Raw genomic sequence first — 6,799 nt, forward strand, 5'->3', positions numbered from 1 at the left:
AGAAAACATTTTGTTAACAAAAATCCGTCTTTATTGGTGATAATTAAACATATAGGCAAAACATTAAAAAATATATATAAATTAACGAACGTTATCAACTATTAGAACCATAACTAACATGTCACACACATAAAAAGGCACTCAAATGTGTAAAACCAAAAAAAAATACACACAAGACCACAAACAAATTAACTAAGCTGTTCTGATATTCCTGACAAGTCTGATGCCTGTTGGCCAGTAACCCTCCCCCCCCCCCCCCACAACACACACACACACACACACAATTTCATCAGTGTCTTGTATCAAAACCAAGTGCCAACCAAGTGCATGAACAAGAATTAATTACAAATGATTACAGTAATTCAGTACCAAAGCAATAATGAATGGGTACAACATGAACACAGGTTTAAGAAACTTCTGCTCGCTTTCAGCCCCAAATGGATCAGCTGCTGTTCCTCCTGTTTCAAGTAAGCTCTCGTCCTCCTTGATTTTGTATTTCACTGTCTATGGTTCCAAGGGCCATACACCCCTTTTCCCTTGTTCAAAAGAGTATTGGACAACACTAGGTTTCGCGTGAACCCGCAAAAACAAGGAAAGGGTGAGATAGAGAATGAGATTCAGCCCAGACCTCCTGTACACAAAACTAAGCGGTATGCCCCCTTTTTAATACCTCAGAGTATCAGACAACACAACAAGCACTTTAATGTACATGATTTACAGTTTCTATTTATCTATTTACAGTATTGTAGTATATTTATTGTTTTGTGTTTATGGATGAAATAACCTGACATACCATTAAGAGTGTACTTTTCAAGATGGAACCGTATAACTTCAGACACTTGCAGCAACAGATGCTTGGTAAATGTGATCAGTTGTGCAGTACAGTCCAGTCACAAGCATGGCAATTAGCAGAGGATGGTTTCGATCCATTGACCTCTGGTTATGGGCCCAGCACGCTTCCGCTGCGCCACTCTGCTCTTTAAACCTTGGTCTGATAATTTGTGATCCACATTTGAAGGAAACAGTTTAGGGTTGTAAAGTTAAACATTGGTAGACCTGCCACTATCTTTTATGCTCCTGATTACTCACACATGATTATTCACATATAACACTTGTGATTGGCTGGTGCTTTAAAAAAAGGCATAGTGAGACACTAGATGTAAACATCAGTAAGGAGTCTACCAAGTTTCCTCTTTTCATTTTAGTTTGGACACCCAGTGAGGCTTACCGCGATGGTTTGGACTGGGTCGACTAGGGTCTCAATGTCAGACGAAACAACAGAATTACAACTTCCATTCATGTGCTTGTGCCAGTGTTCATCCACCGTCACTGCATTTTCAGCTTCAGTGTGTTTTCTTTGTTTTTAAAACACCGACCCTAGATGCTTGTCATGACCCATGAAAAGGCCAGGAAAAAGACGTGTGCAAGGTGAAGGAAACCGAGAACATGACCACAACAGAAGAAATGATAATTCAATGATGGTGGTAGTCAGTTTAGTCAGGTGAGTGTGTATGCATGGATGAGTGCGAGGTATGTGTCAGTGATTAGCTGGACAGAGTAAAACTAACAAAGATGAGCGGGAGAGTTGCTGGATGAGAGCACCTCTTGGGCAATCACAGATCCACAACAATAATAAGCCAACATCCATCACAAGTTAGGGCGGCTGTGGCTCAGTGGTAGAGCGGTTGCCTGCCAATCGGAGGTTGGTGGTTCGATCACCGCCGTGCATCATTGTCGAAGTGTCCTTGGGCAGACACTGACCCCGAGTTGCCCCGGTGCTGCGCATCGGAGTGTGAATGTGTGTGAATGTATCTGATGAGAAGGTGGCACCTTGTACGGCTGCCACGGCCACAGTGTATGAAATGTGTGTGAATGGTGAATGTTCCCTGTAGATGTAAAGCGCTTTGGCAGTGTTAAGACTGGAAAAGCGCTATATAAATACAGCCATTACATTTAAAACATACTGAGTGAATGTGTTCAAAAATGAAGAACATTGTTCAGAAAGCTTAATGAAGCTTCATTTGACCATAACTATTAACCACCTGAACTGGTAAAAGGTATGAGGTACTCCTGCATAGCTAGCCAGTGATTTACCTACTGTAGATGGTGGTTGGCATCCAACGAGGCTCGAAAATTTGCCTCATTGGCAGACCAATCACTCTCAGCTACTGTTCCAACCCCACACTCAGTGAAGAGGAAAACACTTCAATTAAAGGGGAGCAATGCAGTTCTGCCATTTCTTGGCTGTTTTCTCACTTTTTTCTCGCAGGTATTGTCTATTGAGCTCCACCTCCAGCTTCTGAATAAATATTAGGCAGCTCCTCTGTTTCCTTGTGTCTGACTCTTCCCTCTGTCAGTCTGCAGTTTCCTCTTTTTCTGTTCCTCCAACAATGCTTTCTTAAGTTTCTGTTTCCCTTTTACCGGCTCAGTCATGACGATACTGTGAAAAACACCAAAAGAAATCCATCGCTATCTTGTTAGCAAGACTGATATCACGCTACACTTCTGACGCTGAGTCGGCGACACGCTAACTGAAAGTCGCAAGGGGGGGGGGGTTTCAGCTCACAGGTGCTAGGGGGGGCGAGACGACCACACTTCAACTCATTCCAATGACTCCAAGCTGTTCTGTGGGTAAATTAAGCTAAAAAATAAATGCTAGTAGTTGATGTTCTAATGTTTATTTCTTGACTCCCAGGACATACGAGAAGTGTTTTAGAGGAGACTGGCCTCAGCTCGTACTGCTCTGTTGTGATATCAATACATAATTGGAAGATTCCACGTTCCCTTTAGGTCCTACAACCATTTTTAAAATTCAAGTGACCTCAGTTCCAGCACAAATATCCTAATAACCCGTTTGTTCTGAAAGAAATGATGTGACATCTTGACTGGAGACACCAGGGTTGAGGTTTTACAAGCTTTTATAGAAAATAGAAGCAGACGGACAATGAGCTATAAAATGACCTTAGGTCTCAGAAGGTTACAATAATAGGAAGTTGCTGAGCACCACAGTTACTGGAGTTAGAGAAAATGACGTCCCAAACGGCGCATACTTGTGTGTACTGCTCTTGTGCAAAGACATCCATCTTTTTTTTTTTTAGATAGATTCAACTTTATTGTCATTGTGCAGAGTACAAGTACAAAGACAAAATGCAGTTTGTTCTAACCAGAAAAGTGCAATGTGAGATACAAAGTACAGACAGGTGGTGCATAGGCAGGACAAGAAATATATTGCTGTGTTGTTTTTTTTTTTTTGTATGTTTATTAGCATTTTTTTCAAGAACATTGTTCAGTCTGATTGTGAGTTGGCCCGGCCGTTGGCTAGTTAGCTAACGGTAGCTCCATGCTACGAATAAGACGGACAGAGGGTGTCTCTCATCTGGTGATAGAACCCTGAAATTTTTATTTTTACAATTGCAAATTACACATAAGTCAGATTTTTTTGTTCTGCTAGCTCTCACCTTTTGCCCCATATTGCCTCATATGAGTCCGAGCCAGCAGCACTAGGAAGAGCAGCCTCTCCTACGCGTGTGGTGGCGACCCACGGGAAAATTTGGTTTCCCAGTCAGTTCCAGTAGTACAGGTGTGAGAAAGTGGTGGATAAAACGAGGACTGTGGGTCGGCGTTGTTGGTGCGTGAGTGGAAATACATCAACATGCTAACGCATATCCAACGCCTTCACCCAGACCTGCCAATCACTGGAACGAGACAAAAAAACTGTCCAACGTCTCCTCACTACAGTGGTTACCAGCCTTTAGATCCAAATACAAACAGGGCCAAAAAAATCACTGAATCAATCAGGATTTACACATCACCTTCAATGCCCCGTTTCCACTCGTGAAGTAACCTGGCTTCAAGTATTGCTGTATGTACTCAAACCTCGTTACAACATGCCATCCCGTCCACAGGGACCTCAGTGGACCGTTCCACCCCTTTAATACATGTCAATCAAGCTGAGCCTGTAAAGGCCACACAGTCTGATTAGTCAAGTGGAACACCTGTGGAGTGGAACATGGATGTGTAGAGATGGGCTTTCAAACAATGCACCTTTTTGACATGTCAAAGTAGGAAAAGCAAAGGTAGAATGAAAATGAATTATGGCTTAACTCAGTTTATATTTTTACACTGGACATAAGGTATTACGAAGTCAAGAAAGAAGGTGTTAACCCTTTCAAGTAACCTTGTTACCATGGACCAAACATACTTTGAGACCGATTATAACTTCAGTTAATTAAAAGCTTAGCAGGTTTTGTTACCTTCACACATGTTAGTTTCCACATATCTACTACTACCATTCTGATCATATTCCTTTCCTCAATACTCCATAAAGAAGCAAAGAACAATCATCAATGACAGAGAGCATATGAAGTGAATCATTACTCTCTGTCAGCTTCACGCTCAGAAAGGAATATCACACTCATCATCATCGTGGTCAGCGAGACCTAACACTTTAGAAACACATTCCTCAAGTCAGAAAATCTCTAGAAACGATCCCTGAAAGTATAGTCTTGGTTAGACTGAGGGGGGGGGGAACTGCATCTCATTCACTACAGAGTGATTGTCACTCAGGGTTCAGAGGGACAGAAGCTAATCGTTACGTGCTCCAGATGACTCTGAGGTGAGAAAATCTATTTAGATCTTAAGAAGCCCATATGTAGATTGAATTAGATTTTCAGTCACTGTTGTCTCAATACTTCAGTGTCAGCATACTTATCTCTACAATAAATGCTCCAGTCCTTTCTTTGCATAAACACCAGCCAATCACAAGTGTTACTTGTGAATAGTCAATGTGTGAGTAATCAGGAAGCTCACATAAAATTAGTAGAAAGTCTACCAAATGTTTAAACTTTACAACCCGTAAGCTGTTGGAGCCTTGGTTGCCACAGGATCCCAAACCTCGCCTCAAAAATGTCAATTACATATTTTCCAGCCCATTGCCACAAGCAGTAGAGCAGAGTGGCGCAGCGGAAGCGTGCTGGGCCCATAACCCAGAGGTCGGTGGATCGAAACCATCCTCTGCTATTTCCTGTGCTTTGTATGTGAGCTAAGTGTATTTCCTGTTTGTTGGTGTTTAACAAAGCATTAATTTCTGTAATGCCTGCTGGCATGACAAGTTTCATCTATAAAAATGGAACTACGGTGCTCATACCACCATGACACCCATAAAAACTGGAGCGTAATACAATAAATATATTACAGTACAAGTACATAAATACAGTAAAATGAGACTGTAAAACATGTACATTTAAAGTGCTTGTTGTGCTGTCTGATAGTCTGAGGTATAAAAGAGAGAGCATACTGCTTAGTTTGTGTCACAGGAGGTCTTAGTCTACCACTACGTTCTATAACCCTACCAGTCAGATTACCACAGGAGGTAATATCTTCTGCAGCTCTTTTAAAGACTCTACCATAATACCTGCTGGAGATGCCAGGTCCTCATACATGTAAAGCATGAGCTCTACCACTGAGCTACATCCCCTGAAGATTTTCAGATTTTTAAAAGTTTTTTCTGAGATAGACTTAGACATATCTTTATTAATCCTTTTGGGATGACTTCCGCAAGGAAATTGAAATATCACTGAATAAAAGAAGAAACCTGGGTAAAACATGTAATGGTAATGTTGTAAATGCAACTGCAGGTGGCTGGAAATCAAACCTGGGATAAATGCTTGCACTGCTACGATATAAATCATACTCGAAAAGTAACACACCTGTTGCCTTTCTGCTGCTTTCTGCTCTGTTGATAAACTTTTCAACAGGTTAGTAGTAGTTACCAGACACGGTCAGAGTGCAAATCGTAGTGCACTTCCTGTGTCTGTGGATCCTCGTGGAGGCAGCTTGATTGATTGATATGCTCCCTTATTTGTACCATAACAGAGATCTAATATTTTTCAAATTGGGTTGGGCGGGCGAGTAACTTTCTGGCTAGTCTTCACAAATAAAGCAAGTAATCCCAAAATGAAAACTAATGCAATGGCTGGGAATCAAACCCAGGTGAATTGCTTGGAAGACAGCTATGCTCACCACTATACCACCATACTGGGCAAAGCAATGTTCACTGCAAATCTGAACACATCTGGGCTTGAGACTGATTTTGCATTAATTACCATAAATGCAAGGAGGTCACGGCAACTCACAACACTGTGCTATTCAAATATGCACTAATCCTTTTCAATTGTTGAGTAAAGCAGGACATGGGTAAAGTGCACCGAGTTTTTAGACACTTGATAAGTTCACATCCACTTTATGGCCTTTTAATACTCGCTGCATTGTTTCATTTCTCTTTCAGAATAAGAGCTTCTGCAACTCTTTGACAGACTGGACAAGGCTACCAGCTGGAGATGCCGGGGATTGAACCCAGGTCCTCATACATGCAAAGCATGCGCTCTACCACTGAGCTACATCCCCTCAATGTTTCTGAATTTCTTTAACTTTTTTCTAAGATCATTGAATATGAGAAGAAGAACGCTATCGGAAAATGGACTCGGTCAGTGGAGCCATGAAAGACCCCATGACGATCTACCTGACCATAGCCTTTCAAGTCAGTGACAAATCCAGCTGCATTTCCTTTTTAAACCAAAATTCATTTCCAATTTTGGTAAAATGTTTTGCGTCAAAAGTAGCTATTGTTCAAAATAATCAGACAGCTCATCTGGCAGTGTTGCCATAAAACACTACATGCCAAACAACTACTTGAACATTGCCCTTCTAGTCACTGGACTAATCACATTTCCTTGAAGCAAAACTGCTAATGCATTTTGTTTGTTTTTGTTTTTTTGATCCCCATTAGGACAATGCACTG

At 41.4% G+C, this 6,799-nt stretch overlaps 2 non-coding genes across 2 annotated transcripts; both read right to left on the bottom strand.

The window, feature by feature from the left end:
* Positions 1–4,287: 4,287 nt before the first annotated feature.
* On the bottom strand, positions 4,288–4,507 carry LOC116683834 (small nucleolar RNA U3). Its single transcript, XR_004330710.1, has one exon. It is a non-coding gene; the product is annotated as a small nucleolar RNA U3 (small nucleolar RNA).
* Positions 4,508–6,333: 1,826 nt separating this feature from the next.
* Positions 6,334–6,405, bottom strand: trnaa-ugc (transfer RNA alanine (anticodon UGC)). The gene has a single exon. It is a non-coding gene; the product is annotated as a tRNA-Ala (tRNA).
* Between the last annotated feature and the right edge of the window lie 394 nt (positions 6,406–6,799).

This window comes from Etheostoma spectabile, unplaced genomic scaffold, assembly GCF_008692095.1.
Source record: "Etheostoma spectabile isolate EspeVRDwgs_2016 unplaced genomic scaffold, UIUC_Espe_1.0 scaffold00019126, whole genome shotgun sequence".
Lineage (NCBI taxonomy): Eukaryota > Metazoa > Chordata > Actinopteri > Perciformes > Percidae > Etheostoma > Etheostoma spectabile.